General features: G+C 35.7%; 1 long non-coding RNA gene across 2 annotated transcripts in view; it reads right to left on the reverse strand.

Moving 5' to 3' along the window:
• Window positions 1-722: 722 nt before the first annotated feature.
• LOC123573516 (uncharacterized) overlaps window positions 723-18,308 on the reverse strand; it is a 52,227-nt gene continuing 34,641 nt past the window's right edge. The window contains exons 2-3 of one of the 2 annotated variants that reach the window (XR_006698072.2): window positions 4,538-4,659; window positions 723-905 (exon numbers count right to left, since the gene is read on the reverse strand). This is a non-coding gene — a long non-coding RNA (uncharacterized lncRNA). The other variant, XR_012435346.1, reaches the window with a different exon arrangement.

The following is an 18,308-nucleotide window of genomic DNA, read 5'->3' on the forward strand; positions in this document are numbered from 1 at the left end:
TGCTTTTAACCTGCTGGTCTGACTAGAAACCCACATCTGAAAAAGATACATTTGAAGCTGACAGTCATAATCATAGAAAAGAATTAGCTGAGCATCATTAGTTACCTAGCTCTCTGTTAAATGTTAGGGGAGGTATAGAAGACAAATTTGAGTTCCATGCCATCAAATTTATAATAAATTAAAGAAACAAATAAGACACATATGAATAAATGCTTAAAATGTAATATTGTTTATAAATAAAAAGTTCTGTGCTAGAAATTTTATAATTTAGGCATATAGAAAAGAGGGGATCTTGGAGGTTTAGTGAAGAAGTTTAGGGAGTGAGACGTTCCCATGGAGGTCTCCAAGTTCTCAAGCCTAAATGGCTGGTGGACAGTAATGTCTGTGAAAAGAAATGAAGAAGGGATGTTTTTTCTTAACCTACCATACATACAGGGATGTTTTATCCAATGGAGTAAATACAACAGACAGGGACAAAGGTGTGAAGCTCAGTGAGAACTTCAAACTGAAGATGGAGACCTGACAGTCACTACCAGAGTCTGAAAGATGAACATTAATGTACTTTCCAAAAAATAAATTGAATATAATTTTTTACATGTGAATTATATCACACTTCATTTCTTCCAACATTTTAATTGTAGAATTAAAACGTATTCAAACCATTTTGCTGTATTCTCTTAGACTTCTCCAGTTTACTATAATGAAATACCATAGACTGGGTGACTTCAACAACAAATGTTTATTTCTCACAGATCTGAAGGCTGGGAAGTCCAAGAATAAGGTGCCAGCCAATTTAGTTCTTGGTAAGGCTCTCTTCCTGGCTGCAGAGAGCCACACTCTACTGTCTTCTCACATGGCAGAGGGAGAGCTCTGGTTGCTTCTTCTTCTTCTCAGGATACTACTCTCTTAAAAGATAAATGTAGGCACATTACATTTTTAATGAATTTATTTGAGCATTCAACAATTCACAAATCAGGCAGAACCAGTCAGCAGATGTTTCAGTGCTCCACTGAGGGGAGCAAGGTGAAAACTTTTCTAAGGCGTTCATGAAGGCAAGATAAACTCTATTTGATTGGCTAAAGCAGAAAGTTCCTAGTTAGAGGTTAGTTTGGTGCTTTCTGATTCATTAAGTTAAGTTTTATTTTACTGTTTACATTGAGTTGGGTTTTGGTTTGCTTGCACAAGAAACCAAGGTGCTACAGGTTTCTTAGTCTAATAGCCTCCCAATTCATCTTTTTCATAAATTCTATTACAAGGGTCTCATCCTCATGACATTTAAACCAAATTACTTCACAATGGTCCCATCTTTAAATTCATCACATTGGGGGCTAGGGTTTTAACATACAAATTTGGGAGTGACAGGACACAAACACCCGGTCCATAATGTGTATTAAAGAATAGTGGCCTCAGTATCTGTGTAACTTGAAAGACTCCAATACTATGTAAGCATGCAATATTTGCGTATAGGTATACAAGGATAAGGAAGACTCCAAAGCCTTCTGGGATAATACATCATTTATAAACCTTGAGTCTGGAGATAATAGCTAAAAATGTCTTAAGTTTCTATTGCAGAGCCTATAGGCACTCTTGTTAATGAAGTTTCCATAATAGTATTTTTCCCTACCAAAGCTTAGGTCTTTTACTGACAGAATTGAATACATTAAGAGGCAAATGAGGCTGAAAGCACCTCCTCTACCACCTTATAATAAGCACACTGAAGTAAGACCTTAAATGATCCTTCTCTGCTCAATGGCCTGGAAGCCGATGTCTTCAGTGGGTCCTGGTTTTGGAGGAGAAGTTCAGAGCTACGCTGGAAGAATATGCAAAACTTCCAAGTCAGGATGTACAAACTGGGCAAATATGTCCAGCTAGACCTAACCCTGATTCATTATTTGCTTTTACTGAATGAAGCAACTTTTTTTATTTGAATAATTTCATCTAAATTTTGTAATTAGGGCAAGGAGAGGATTACGTAAATTATACAAACATGAAAACTATAGCTTTAAAAATGGCTTCTGTGTTCTCAAATAATTTTAGGGAAAAAAGTTTCTTCTAACGTGACGCACACAGTTCCTTAAATATAATGGAATATCTGTCAAACTGCAAATTTTTTTCTTGACTGGAATTTATTGTTGGGGGCAATGCCCTTTTCATCTCTGCCAAGGAAAATATATTGAAATGAGTTCTTTTTTTCTTTTAAAGTTTGAGCTTGAAAAAATGACTTTAAAAAATGAAACCATCCTAGAATGTGTTTTTTAAAAAGCAGTGTATGCTAGAAAGTACAGATTTAGAGAAGTGTACAACTTATGCTGTGGTAATAGCCACCATTTTATAAATCTTGCCATTTACTTAGGTGAAGTTATGAATGTTATCTACTGTGGGTGTCTGAAGAATTTATGGTTAGATGCCAATAACCTCATTTTGATTCCATTTAAATTATTCTTAGGATTACCCTAAACCAGTAGGAGAACAAAGAATTATGAGGATAAGCTTAGAAATATCTAATAATAATGATTGTGAGAAATATATATCCTCAAATATATGAAGAAATACTTCACTGTCTTGGCTATATGAGACAAAACAGGACATGGGAAGAAGCCTGCAGGATATTTTTATGTGCCCTGCATTGCTACTGCCTTTGCATTTTTAAGGAATGACCTTTAATTAAATGAGCTAAATTAAATATTAAGTATTTAGCCCAGGAACAGAAAGCTTGCAATGAATAAATATCATTTTTTTAATCTCACATTTATGTCACTTGGTCAACTCAGCCATTGTTTGTTTAAATATATAACATAAAGATGTTTGTACCACAGTAAAGTTCATTTAATAATAAATTTTAGTTAAAATAATTTTTAACAGTAAACAACTCTAAGAAGATAAATTACAAGACATCTAAGGAAACCTAGCCTCAGACTTAAAAGAATCAACATCAATTAAATGTATCAGAATACTCTCTAAATTCATGATTCAAACAGCAATAATTCATCGCAAAAATTTAATGTACCTTTAAAGAAATCTTTAGATTTGATGCAGAATTCCCTCATATGAAGTGAAAGCTGTGCAGGAGATGAGCCAGATGAATAGACTGAAATTGCTGCAACATGGTCTTGACATGCTCAGACGGTCTTCTAACAAGTTATATTTTACTGCGACAGACAAGTCATTTTTCACACACATCAGAAACCATGGGGGCAGCAAGTATAGAGTCATATGTGACATATTCTTGATTAAGTTTGCCCTGTGCACATTTTTAACTCATTTGTGTAAGACAGCAATGTAGGCTATTTATTTTTTCCTTTCTATTGCTCATGCTTTTCAAAATCCGAGAGTTGAGCTCAGTCAGCTGTTTCATATATAGATATATTCTTCTTTGCTTATCATTTGAAGACAAATGTCACAGTTCACCCTTCAAATTTTTGACATATTGGCAATCATTTTTGCCTCCTTTCTTAATGCAACTGTCATTTTTGGTACTTAATGGTAACATAAACATTTTGCAACAGTCTTTAAAAATGATTTGTAAATTCATCACTCATTTTATGAAATTACGCCTCCTGCAGAGTACCAAAGTGTTCACTCATTTTCCAAAATACCCTAAAACGATACAGAGGAAAACAGAAACAGTGACACAGGAGGGTCTGGAACCATCCAGGGCTTGTATGTTGTGGTCATTTGTCTCCTTAGAATACTACAGCAGAGGCCGAGCGCTGTGGCTCACACCTGTAATCCCAGCACTTTGGGAGGCCGTGAGGGTGGATCATGAGGTCAGGAGTTCGAGACCAGCCTGGCCAACATGGTGAAACCCCGTCTCTACTAAAAATACAAAAATTGGCTGGGCGTGGTAGTGTATGCCTGTAATCCCAGCTACTGGGGAGGCTGAGGCAGGAGAATGGCTTGAACCCAGGAGGCAGAGGTTGCAGTGAGCCGAGATTACACCATTGTACTCCAGCCTGAACGACAGAGTGAGACTCCATCTAAAAAAAAAAAAAAAAAGGATACTACAGCAGCTTATTTTACATTTACTTTATTTACCTTCTGCCAAATAAAGGCTCTTGCTCTCTATTGTAAAAGGACTCTTTCAGGTACGTAGGGTGGCTTCTGAGCACCCATACATTGTCGGCAATTCCTTCAGTAATTTTCTGGTAAAGAGACATTATCTCTGGGATGATGGGAGGCCTCCTTTGGTAATTCAGCTCAGGAGTTCAGCTCCTAAGCATTACTTTTATTTCTACCAAATTAGTAAATGCTACTTAAGTTATCCTCCTCTGAGAAACTTGGGACATTGAACTCTAGGTCTTAGTCAGAATTGCATATAAAAAGGCATAATCCCTCAGGGTGGTTTTCTCTAGCAAATTATAACATACATAGAAACAGTTTTTGGCCAGGAGCGGAGGCTCACGTCTGTAATCCCAACACTGGGAGACTGATGCGGGTGGATCACCTGAGGTCAGGAGTTCAAGACCAGCCTTGCCAACATAGTGAAACCTCATCTGTACTAAAAATACAAAATTTAGTCAGATGTGGTGGCAGGCACCTGTAATCGCAGGTCCTCTGGAGGCTGAGGCAGGAGAATCACTTGAACCTGGGAGGTGGAAGTTACAGTGAGCTAAGATCATGCCACTACACTCCAGTCCGGGAGACTCAGCAAGACTCTGCCTAAAAAAAGAAAGAAAGAAAGAAATAGAAATAAAAGCAGTTTTCAGAAATTGTGTATGATATGTTCATATTAACATATTATAAAATAATTATGATAAATATTTATTATTTATGTAAAATAATAAGTACGTTTTGAGTTTATAAAGCTACTAATGACATTATATACAAAAAGACAGCTTTCTTGTTAAGAAATATGAGACAGATAAATTGTAGTTACATCAATAACACAAGTATAATTTTGGAGAAAAGTCTATTAAGTTGTAATAAATGAATTACAAACATTTTAGACTAAACTGTATCAAAAAATGATATTGGTCAAAGGAACTACTAGTTTTCCCATTGACATGTAAAATGTTTGAAAGTTATTAATATCTTCCTCAAAACAAGAAAAAGCTGAACAAACTGAAAATTAACTTTTCTTAGATCTCAAAGAATTGAGATCACAAGACATGTTTAAGGAAATGGCCCTTCATTTCTTTAATGACCCTTCCACCACCTGGAAGACTAGAGACAGGCAAACACAGACAATACTGATCAGCTCACTTGTGGGAGAAGCTGTGGGGGGACAGCAACTGGTAGAAACACTTAAATGACAACTTCAGTTCACTGCTGGGGGTTAATGGTGTGGACTAGCTTAATAGTTAAAAACTCCTGATGCTCCGATTTAAGATGGAATCTCACACCTTTGTAGGTTTTCCCTTCAGGAACTGCATCAAGTTTCTATGGTAAAGATTAGAGGTGAGAAGAATAAGAAACCTTGTGTTTGGCCAGAAGGAGGAGGAAAGAACCATTTTGAAAGGAGGGAGAGTTCACAAGAAAGGCCTAGCAAAGGAATAAACCAGCAAAGGGAAAAAAAGGAAAGGAAAAGAAAAAAATATAAAACTTTCCAGCAAGGAAAAAAGCTTCACCAGAGCCTTATTGGACTTGGGGTAAGGTAAATTACCCACCTCCAGTTCCCTATAGCCTTTCTGTCTCACTTACAGGGAGAAATAAAAGGCTGAGAGTCAGGAGGATTGCTGGAGCCCAGGAAATAGAAATAGTGAGCCAAGGTTATGTTACCATGCCCCACCCTAGAATAAGGACTATCTTGCCATGAGACTCTACCGGTCTGATCTGAGTGCCTCATACAGGGTCCCTGCCTAGCTGAACTCTCTTACAGCATAGCCTCAGATGCCCAACCAGGGTACTTCCCAGAGGCTACTGTCACAGGTCATTTATGGGCAGATCCCGCCTAACCATCAGAGAACTTCTGCATACAGGCCCCCAACAGTGGGCACCCACTTGCAGCCTCCCCACACTGCTTTGCCAGTTCACACTCTCCCACAACCTCCACCCACTGCTTTGCAAGCACACATGTGGACCCTGCTACTATGGACCCGATGAAGCACTTTTGCTAGCATTCCTCACTGAAGTGTTGTTGTCAACAGACTTGGAACAGCATGGTCCCTCCAGTGCAGCAGGTGTTTAACCTTGAGGGGCCAGAGAACAAAGCCATGGGCCTCATCCCAGCCCCCCAGTGTTAGAGAACACATGCCAGGAATGCTGAGCTAAGCCTTGGCCCCAGAAATCATCCAGAAACAAAACCAGTAAACTAAACCAAACTTATACCACAGTGAAACCCTGAAGGACATCAAAGAATATAAAAGCAAAAAGCTCCATCAGAATGACAGCAACTTCAAATATTATAGGAACATCAGCCCACACAGATGAGAAAGAAACAGTGCAAGGATTCTGGCTACTCTAGAAGTTAGGATGTCTTCTTACCTCCAAATGACAGCTCTAGCTTCCCAGCAATGGTTCTTAACAAGACTGAAATGACAGACATAGAATGAAAAATCCAGATGAGAAAGAAGATCATCAAGATTCAGGAGACAGTTGAAACTCAGTCTAATCCAGTAAAATAATTCAAAAGCTGAAAGACAAAATACTCATTTTAAGAAAGAACCAAATGGATTGGATAAACCTGAAGAATGCACTACAATAAGTTCATAATACAATCAGAAGTATTAAGAGCAGAATATACCAAACTGAGGAAAGAATCTGAGAGCCAAAAGATTGGTTCTTTGAATCAACTAAGTCACACAAAAACTAAAGAAAAAAGAATTTTAAAAATGAACAAAATCTCCAAGAAATATGGGATTATGTAAAGAGACCAAACATGCAACTACTTGGCATCCCTGAAAGAGAGGGAGAAAGAGCAAGCAATTTGGAAAATATATTTTAAGATATGCTTTTGTCTACGAAAATTTCCCCAACTTTGCTAGATAAGTCAACATTAAAATTCAGGAAATTCAGAAATCTGTTGTGAGATATTATACAAGATGACCATCTCCAAGATACACAGTCATCATATTCTCCCAGGTCAATGCAATAGAAAAAAAAAAAATTAAAGGCAACTAGAGAGAAGGGTTAGGTCACCTACAAGGGAAACCTGTCAAACAAACAGTGGATCTTTCAGTAGAAACTTAACATGCCGGAAGAGATTGGGGTCCTATGTTCAGCATCTTTCAAGAATCTCCAACCAAGAATTTCATATCCAACCAAACCAAGCTTCAAAAGCAAAGGAAAAATAAAATCCTTTTCAGACAAGCAAATGCTAAGAGAATGTGTTGTCAACAGACTTGCCTCACAAGAAGTCCTTATGGGAGTGCTAAACATGGAAACTAAAGACCATTACTGGTCACCAAAAAAACACACTTATGTACATAAACCATTGATAGTGTAAAGCAACTACACAATCAAGTATACGTAACAATCAGCTAACGTGATGACAGGACCAAATCTACACATATCAATATTAATCTTGAACATTAATGGGCTAAACACCCACTTAAAAGGCAAAGAGTGTAAAGTTGGATAAAAAGGCAAAACACATCTATTTGCTGTCTTCAAGAGACCCATCTCACATGCAATGACATTCATAGGTTCAAAGTAAAGGGCTGGAGAAAGATCTATCAGTCAAATGGAAAGAAAAAAAAATCAAAAGTTGCTCTGTTCTTTTATTTCAGACAAATTACACTTTTAAAATTTTTTATGTCAGATAACATAGACTTTTTAAACCAACAATGACCAAAAATAACAAAGAGAGAAATTACATAATGATGAAGGGTTCAATTCAACTAGAAGACTTAACTATCCTAAATATATATGCACTGGAGCACTCATTCATAACACAAGTTCTCAGAGACCTAGGAAGAGACCTAGAAAACCACACGATAATAGTGGAAGGCTTCAAACCCCACTGACAACATTAAACAAATCATTGAAGAAGAAAACTAACAAAGATATTAATGACCTAAACTTGACAATGGAACAAATGGATCTAAAAGACGTCTACAGAACACTCCACCCAACAAAACAGAATACACATTTTCTCATCTGCACGAGGCACATACTCTAAAGTTGAGAACACACTCTACCGTAAAGCATTTTTCAAAAAATTCGAAACAGAACAAAAAATCTAACCAGCCACACTAACAGGCCAGAGTGCAATACAAATAGAAATCAATACCAAGATTTCTCAAAAGCATACAATTACATGGAAATAAAACACCTGAAACCTAAGTGACTTTTGGGTAAACAATAAAATAAAGGGAGAAATCAAAACAAAATCTTTAAAACTAATGAAAATGAAGATACACTATACCAGAATCTCTGGGACACAACTAAGGCAGTCTTAAGGGGAAAGTTCATAATACTGCATGCCCAAATCAGAAAGTTAGGAAGTTCTCAAATTAACAAACTAACATTACAACTACAGAAACTAGAAAAACAATAGCAAACCAAAACCAAAGCTAGCAGAAGAAAGTAAATAATCCAAATCAGTCAAACCGAACTAAATGGAGACACAAAAAAATTACACAAATGATTAATGAAATCAAAAGCTCATTATTTGAAAGAAGAAATAAGACGGCTAGATCACTAGCTAGACTAATAAAAAAACAGATAAAGTTCCAAATAAACACAATCAGAAAAGACAAAGGTGTATTACCACCAACCACACAGAAATACAAAAAGCCCTCAGAGACTCTTATGAACACATCTTTGCAAGCACACTAGAAAACCTGGAAGAAATTGATACATTTCATGAAACATACAACCTTCCAAGATTGAACCAGAAAGAAATTGAAATTCTGAACAGACCAATTTGAGATCCAAAATTGAATTCATAATAAAAAAAAAACCTACCAAACAAAAATGCCCTATCCAGATAGATTCATAGCTGAATTCTACCACAAACAAAAGAAAATCTGGTATCAATCCTATTAAAATTATTTCAAAACATTGAGAAGGGATTATTCTCTAACTCATTCTGTGATGCCTGCATTGTTCTGATACCAAAACCTGGAAATAGGAAATAATAGAAAAAGATAAATACAGGCCAATATCCTTGATGAACACAGATGCAAAATTCCTCAACAAAATAATTGCAAACCAAATGCAGAAGCACATCCAAATAATTCACCATGATCAAGGAAGTTTTATCCCTTGGTTGCAAGATTGGTTCAACATATGCAAATCAATAAATGTAATTCATAACATAAACAAAACTAAAATCAAAACAACATAATGATCTCAATAGACACAGATAAAGCTTTTGATAAAATTCAACATCCCTTCATGTTGAAAACCCTCAACAAACTAGGCATTAAAGAAATATCAAAATAATAGGAGCCATCTATAAAAAAATAAAACAAAACAAAACAACCACAGCCAACATCAGAGTGAATGGGCAAAAGTTGGAAGCAATCCCCTTGAAAACTAGAATAAGTCAAGGATGCCCACTCACCACTCCTATTTAATATAGTACTGGAAATCCTAGCCAGAGCAATCAGGTAAGAAGCGAAAGAAATAAAAGGCATCCAAACAGAAAGGGAGAAAGTCAAACTAGCCTTGTTTGCAGAGGATATAATTCTATACCTAGATAACCCCATAATCTCTGCCCAAAGGCTCATACCTCTGATAAACAATTTCAGCAAAGTTTCAGGATACAAAGTCAATGTACAAAAAGTAAGTAGCATTTCTATACACTGATAATGTCCAAGTTGAAAGCCAAATTAAGAATGCAATCCTATTTATGATAGTCACAAAAAGAATAAAATACCTATGAATACACGTAACCAGAGAGGTAAAAGATCACTACAATGAGAATTTCAAAACACTGCTCAAAGAAATCAGGGATGACACAAATAGAAAAGCATTCCATGCTCATGAATAGGAAGAATCAATATTCTTAAAATGTTCATACTGATCAAGGCAATTTACAGATCGAATGGTATTCTTATCAAACTGCCAATTACATTTTTCATAGAATTAGAAAAAATTTATTCTAAAATTTCATATGGAACCAAGGAAAGACCCCAAATAGCCAAAGCAATCCTAAGCAGAAAGAATAAAAACAGAGGAATGACATTACCCTACTTCAAACTATTTTACAATGCTACAGTAACCAAAACAGCATGGTACTGGTACAAAAACAGGCACACAGAGAATTAAGAATGCAAAAATAAAGCCACCCACCTATAACCATCTGATCTTTGACAAATTCAGCAATGACAAACAATGAAGAAAAGACTCCATATTCAATAAAGGGTGCTGTGATAATTAGCTAGCCATATGCAGAAGATTGAAACTGGAGTCCTTCATTCTAACATATTAAAAAAGTCAAGATGGATTAAAGATTTAAATGTAAAACCTAAAACTATAAATCCCTGAAAAAAAACCTAGGAAATACCATTCTTTATTTTGGCCCTGGCAAAGATTTCATGACAAAGACTCCAAAAGCAATTGCAACAAAAACAAAATTGACAAGTGAAACCTAATTAAACTAAACCTAATTAAACTAAAGAGCTTCTGAACACTGAAAGAAGCAATTAGCTAGTAAACAGAAAACCTATATTATGGGAGAAAATATTTGCAAACTATGCATTCCACAAAGGTGTAATGTCCAGAATCTGTAAGGAACTTAAATCAACAAGCAAAATACACCCCCACTAAACAATGAATAAAGAACATGAACAGACATCATGCAGCCAATAAGCATATGAAAAAATGCACAGCATCCCTAATCATTAGAAAATGTAAATCAGAACTATAATTAGAGGCCATCTCACATCAGTCATAGTGGCTATTATTAAAAAGTAAAAATGTAACAAATGCTGGAAAGGTTGTAGAGAAAAGGGACCACTTATAAACTGTTAATGGGAACGTAAATTAGTTCAGCCACTGTAGAAACCAGTTTGGAGATTTCTCAAAGAACTTAAAATAAAACTACCATTTGACACAGCAATCTCATTACCGAGTGTGTACCCAAAGGGATACAAATTGTTCAACCATAAAGACACATGCACGTGCATATTCATTGCAGCATTATTGACAATAGCAAAGACTTGAAATCAACATAAATCCCTATCAATACTGGACTGGGTAAAGTCCACTATTTCTTTATTTATATATATATGTATTTATTCATATATATAACGGAATTTATTTATTCATATATATATAAATTTATTCATATATATATATAATGGAATACTAGGCAGCAATAAATAAGAAAGAATACTAGGCAGCAATAAATAAGAAAGAAATTGTGTTCTTTGAAGCAATATGAATGCAGCCGGAGGCCATTTTCCTAAGCAAATTAATGCAGGAAAAGAAAACCAAATACCTCATGTTCTGTAATCAGTGGCAGCTAAACACTGAGAACATGTGGACACAAAGAAAGAAACAATAGACACTGGGTCTTCTTGAGTGTGAAGAATAGAAGAAGGGTGAGGATAAAAAAATACCAATTAGGTAATATGCTCACTTCCTGGTTGATGAAATAATTTGTACACCATACTCCAGTGACACACAATTTACCCATGCAAGAAACCTGCACAAGTACCCCCTGAACCTAAGATAATAGTTGGAAGGAAATAAAAATGTTTTACATGAATTTTCAATTGTGAGGCTGGTGGTCTGGGAGGCTGGTGGTTGGTTCTTCTAAACTCCTGTTCATCATAGGTCACCTGCAGTTATTTTGATGTTTGAGTAATAATGGATAAAATAAAAGATGTCATAAAATAAACACAAATAGAGAATATTCTGTTCCTACGTTTTCCACTAATCAAATTGGTTGAGTTTCCAGTTTGAACCCATATATTTAAAGTAGTACCATATGTATAATCTTCATTGTTAAATGTGTAAAAGTGTTACAGGAAAGGGGCCCTGATCCAGACCCCAAGAGAGGGTTTTTGGATCTTACACAAAAAAAGAATTCAGGGTGAGTTCATAGAGTAAAATGAAAGCAAGTTTATTAAGAAAGTAAAGGAAAAAAAAAAAGGAATAAAAGAATGGCTAATCCATAGACAGAGCAGCTCCAAGGGCTGCTGGTTACCCATTTTTATGCTTATTTCTTGATAATATGCTAAACAAGGGGTGAATTATTCATACCTCCCCTTTTTGGATCATATAGGGTAACTTCCTGACATTGCCATGGCATTTGTACACTGTTATGGTCCTGGTGGGAGTGTAGCAGTGAGGACGACCAGAGGTCACTCTCACAGCCATCTTTGTTTTGGTGGGTTTTGGCCAGCTTCTTTATTGCAACCTATTTTATCAGCAAGGTCTTTATGACCTGTGTCTTGTGCCGACCTCCCATTTCATCCTGTGACTTAGAATGCTTTAGCCATCTGGGAATGCAGCCCAATACGTTTCAGCCTCATTTTACCTAGCTCCTATTTAAGATGAAGTTGCTCTGGTTCACACTCCTCTGACAAAAGTGCCAGAAAACAAAATTTTTCAGGGGTTTACTTAGTATCTTGAATGAAAAAACACTACCAAAATGAATTTAGACCTCAATCTCCTGTCTTATTCTAATATTCTAAAGTGTCTTCCCTGTGATTCAACTGGTAAATGTTTTGAACTTCAAAAACAAAAGATGAGGTCTTTGGAAATAAAGCAGAACTTGTTAATTTATAGCTGATATGTCTTAATGAGTAAAATTCTGATTTATGAAATTTGAAAACATGTTTAAAGATAATTATTGTAATTTTTATAGTTTTTCATTAAATTAGTATATTATGTTATACTGTAAATATAAACAGCCTACTCTTATCATTTGTGGTACTAATGTTCTGTAAAATTGCTACAAACACTGGATTAATAAACACTGAGCCTGTCTAAGGGAAGTACAGGGTTAAGTTCCTGTGAACCTCTGGTCACATTTTTGTCACTTAGTACGTAACTTTATTTTATGTATTCTTCTGTTTAAATACACATTTTAAAATATATATGTATTATTAATTTGTTAACATTGAACTTACAGCCAACATTTCAACTCATGCCTGAATGAACTTTATCTAACATGCATTTTTTTCCCTTAATTACATCACAGCCTCCTTGCACCTAGGAAACACTAGACAGCACTTCAACACTGCAACTGAGGGCCATTAAAGAAGTGAAATGACCAACAACCAAACCACAGAAAGGCGAAAAAGAGGGCATTAGTTTATACTGACGACAGCTAAAACAAAAAGGCAGAGCATCACCTTGTTCAATCTCAGCTGCACATCAGGCAACTCAAAATTTTCTTTGCTCTGTGCATGTCCACAAATGTTTTAAAAAGAGTCACAAGTATTGATTTTGGTGTTACAAGTAAATTTGAGTGAGTAGGCAAAATTGCAGATATGAAATCTATGAATAATGAAGATTGACTGTGCATATACATATATGTATATGTGTGTATATACGTGTGTAAATAAATATATGTGTCAAATAAATATTCTGCAAGACCTGTTTATAAGATTCTTTGACTTTATGAGTTCTTTTACCTTTTTTTTTTTTAACGAAATATCTTAGTGAATGGCCTTTCCATTTATCCAATGACCCACATTGGTAACCAGGAATGATCTTTGAGTTGATCCATATTATTGGATGCAATTAATCATGATGTGTTTGTTAAAAATTTTTTTGATTGTATGTCACAAAATATCAGTAAAAAGTAGTTTAAGTATGGAGTGTAATTTATAATAAAGACTCAAGCATCACTCATGGAAATCAAAGTAAAAATCAAGTGGGCGTCTATACTGAACTGAAACCAAGTATTTCAGTATTTTCAGGTTCTTTTTCTACTTTTCTTGCTTCTATTTGTCTGCAACTCTTATCATTCATGCCTGTCATTAGATTACTTTTCTCCACAGTGAACATAACAGGCTATAGCCACCCATGTTTGGTAAATGAACAAAATTTGTAAGAGAATAGAGGTAGCATTGTTCCCACTCCACTCCCCAACAGGTCAGCTTCACAAATTCATGGAGTATAAATTTTATTGGTTATAGGAAAGTGTTAACAACTGTTGAGTAAATTTTCTGGAACTGAGTATTCTTAAACAGGATAAATTTTTATTCTGCTAATATTAAATGAACAAGTTTTTGTTGCTAATCATATTAATGTACTAGCTATTACCCTGAAATAATTTATGGAGCAGTCACAAAATTTAAATATGCTGTAAAATATAAGGATAATTCTCCTGTTAAACATCTATCAATCACATCTGTTATATACATACACATCGCATCTTAAATTTTTGAATTATGAGAGGTTGTACTATAAATCTGAAATTAAAACAACAACACAACTTTATTAGCTCAGATACATTTTCATTACAACAATGTAACTCATTGAGAATAATGCTTTTTTTCTTCCTACTTAAACGGGAAAAGTTTGAAAGTATAATTATCCAAGCCCTTTATTTCAAGAAGTATCATTATTATTATTATTATTATTTTTTTTTTATTTGAGACAGAGTCTTGCTCTGTTGCCCAGGCCGGAGTGCAGTGGCGTGATCTCAGCTCACTGCAAGCTCCGCCTCCCAGGTTCATGCCATTCTCCTGCCTCATCTTCCCAAGTAGCTGGGACTACAGGTGCCTACCACCACGCCCGGCTAATTTTTTGTATTTTTATTGCAGACGGGGTTTCACCGCATTAACCAGGATGGTCTCAATCTCCTGACCTCGTGATCCGCCCGCCTCGGTCTCCCAAAGTGCTGGGATTACGAGCCACGGTGCCCGGCCAAGAATTATCATTATTTTTATAATTATCTTTGATTAGAATATACTTTCATTTGGGCACACAAACCTAAAATTATATATGGTAAAGTTCTGAACCGACAAAGAGTAAAGTTGTTTGTACAATCTTAATAGTAGTATTATCATCTGTTAAAATTATATCAAGATTTATAATTTGTTAGACTATTAAATATAGAAAACATATGAGTAGATGAATGTACGTACTTTTTTCAAATTTTTTACCTTTTGGTAAACCATGTGTATAATTCAGTTTGTGCATTACATGTCTTCAATTACATATATACCAGGCTGGTTTCTACTATCACAGGGCCTCCTCTTATGAATTATGCTCCCAAACCATAGTAGCTATACTGACAAAAAAAAAAAAAAAAAAAAAAAAAAAAAAAACTCAACTCTGTAAAATATTTTTAAAACTTTATTCTGAGCCTGATATGAATAACAAGAGCCCAAGGCACAGTCTCAAGAAGTCCTGAGAAGCTGTGCTCAAGGTGATTGGGTTACAGCTTGGTTTCGTACATTTTAGGGAGACATAAGACATCAACTAATACATCTGAGGTATACATTGGTTCGGCCTGGAAAGATGGGACAACTCAAAACAGGGGCATGGAGAGGGTTACAGCTCATAGATGGATTTAAAGATTTTCTGATTGGCAACTGGTTGAAAGAGCTAACTTATTATCTAAAAAGTTGGAATCAACAGAAAGGAGTGTCTTGGTTAAGACAAGGGATTGTGGAGACCAAGGTTCTTATTACGTAGATGAGTCTCAGAGGTGGCCTACCCTTAGAGACAAGAGACGATAAATGTTTCCTATTCAGACCTTTAAAAGTTGCTAGAGTTTCAGTTAGTGTCTTCAGAGTTGGGAGGGACTGGAAGGGGGAAAGATCTAGTTATGTTAATAAAGATTCTTTACAGTTACAAATTTTCCCCCATGAAAGACTGCTTTGCAGGGCCATTTTAAAATATGAAAAACTGACATATTTGGGGGTAAGATATTTTTATTTCTTTATTTATCTGTCATGTAATATTATACCAGAGTCTGGCTAGAGTTCAGTATCTTATTGTTACAGAGAGTCTGTTTTGTCACTCTTATTATGATCTCTGTTTTAATGTTAATGCTGGTCAATTGTGCCTCAGCCTCAAAGGGAGGAAAGTATAATGAGGCATGGCCTATCTCCTCCTTTCTGTCATAGCCTGATGTAGTTTTTCAGGTTTTTTTGGGTCCCCTTGGCTGAGAGCAGAGTCCATTCGGTCAGCTGGGGGGGACTTAGACTTTTACTTTTGGTTTACAGGTATGTGTTAAGGGAAACAAAGTAAGATTTAATGTTAACATAATTAAAATGTGAGTATATTTCTTTATGTATATATAAACGAAAGGTACCAAATAGTAAACTAGTTAATTAACATCCCTACAACTGACCACTTATTTTATTCACATACATAAAAAAGTGGTTAGAAAAAGAAATTCAAATCAATAGTCATCCATATGTATAATTTCTTATACTACACTTCCCCCCACTAGCTACTCACCTCAATTCTTAAAATGTAGTACTAATGCTTATGATGGAGGTTTACAGGTCATAACAACTAGCCTTTTGCTACTGCTCATAAAAATAAACCCCTCAGAATCTATGCATTGTCTTTCTTTACAGCAGTGTATAATGTGGTTAGGGTCTTCATAACATTTATGCCATGGGGCCACATGTTGTTTTGAAATTAATCTTCCTTGGGGTGATTCATGTCAGTCATTTTAAGTACAAGCATCAAGTTTTGATGGTACTCAGGAAACAGATTTCTACCAAATGTCATCATAAGCACTATCTGCAAGTGCCAGAAATTTTCCCAAGAATATTTTTGTTGTGAATTGAATTTCTGAACCTAGAGACTAGATTTTAAATGCAGGGAAAAACAGGTAAGAGAGAAGACCAAATAATTCTCCCTCACAAGCACTTAATTAGCATCTTAATGGGGTATCTACTCTCCTGAGAAGTTGTGCTGATGCATGCCCTTTCTTAAAAGAGCACCATACTAGAGTTTCTTTTCTCTTTTGTAAGAGACTCTTGGTTGTTTTTCTGCAATAGCAACTGAATGCTAAGGTAATATTTAGGTAATATCCTGAGAGATAAATCTCCTCTGCTGCTCAAAAGGTACTGGAATCATTAGAAATAACTGTCAGGATAAGTGGAGAATTAAGTGAAGTAAACCTGTTGGGAAGGTTTATTATTACTCTGTTTTAGATCTATATTTTCCTTGTCTTGCTATTTGTGTCTTATCCCAGGTGAATAACAACATCAAGAAGAAAATGGAAGCTATCAGAAAAACCTCTACCATCCCCACTACATCTACCAGTCTACCTGTGTATGTTGCTAACCTCTAGCTTCTCTCATAAAGAACTCTCCATGCATCTGGCTTAAGGTCATCCTATCCCTGATCTCCCACTTAAGGTAATTGCTCCAGCAATCATCCTTCTCTCTTGCATCATTGATTTTCCCTTTCCTAAGAAATCATACCATCAGCATACAAATATACTGTTATTTCTCCCATCTTAAAACAAAGAGCAAAAAGACTCCTCAAAAACCTTTGTTTCCACTTTCTCTTTTAGTTTGTGCACCATTTCTCTACTAATAATTGGAGCAAAACTCTTTGAAACAATTCCGCATACTTCCTATATTTCCCAATGTCCTCCTATTTTCTCTCAAACACTTTTCGTTCATTTCTTTTGTCCCCACTTCTCCCTTAGAATTACTCTTATTAAGGTTATCATAACCTTGATAAGATTTAACACGATTTAATTGTTAAATCTTACAGTGATTTCTCAATGCTCAATTTTCTTGACCTGTCAATACAAGTTAACAGAATCAAATTTCTCCTCCCTTTAACACTTGCTTCATTTGGCATCCAGGATACCACATTCACCTGGTAATGCCTTCTAAGTCCCTTTGCTGTTTTCTCCTTTTCTCTCGGGCATCTTAGTGTCAAAAGCCTCTTTTCTCTATTTTTACTTATTCATTTGGCAATCTTATCCAGTCTCATGATTCAAAATATCATGTATATGCTGAAGGCTTTAAAGTTAATGTCTCCACCTTAAATCTCTCCACTGAATTTTGGGTCATCTGCCTACTCTGAATGTTCAATAAGCATCTCACATCTTGGGAGGATTCCTTGAGCCCAGGAGTTTGAGACCCTGAAGAAAAAAAAAAAAGTGTGTGGGGGGCATCTCAAGTTTACCATGACCACACTTAGTTCTTAATGTCTCCAAAAAAAACCTGTCTTTCCTGTAGTTTTCCTCAAAATTTATGGAAACTCCATGCCTTCAGTTGCCAAGAACCAAAATGATTTGTATTATCTTAGATTTTTCTGTCTTTTTCACCCCATATTCGAAGCAAATTCTGTTGATTATATAATCACAATATATCTGTGAATCAAATACTTCTCATCTCCTTACCTACTACCACCAGGGTCTAACAACCCATTTCATGACTGTATTATTCTAATAGTCTTTTCATTGTCCTTCTTGCTTATACCTTTGGCCTCCACCCTACTTCAAGCCCTGTAGTTTATTCCCAAGAAAGCACCCA

The sequence above is a fragment of the Macaca fascicularis genome, chromosome 5, assembly GCF_037993035.2.
Source record: "Macaca fascicularis isolate 582-1 chromosome 5, T2T-MFA8v1.1".
Classification (NCBI taxonomy): Eukaryota; Metazoa; Chordata; class Mammalia; order Primates; family Cercopithecidae; genus Macaca; species Macaca fascicularis.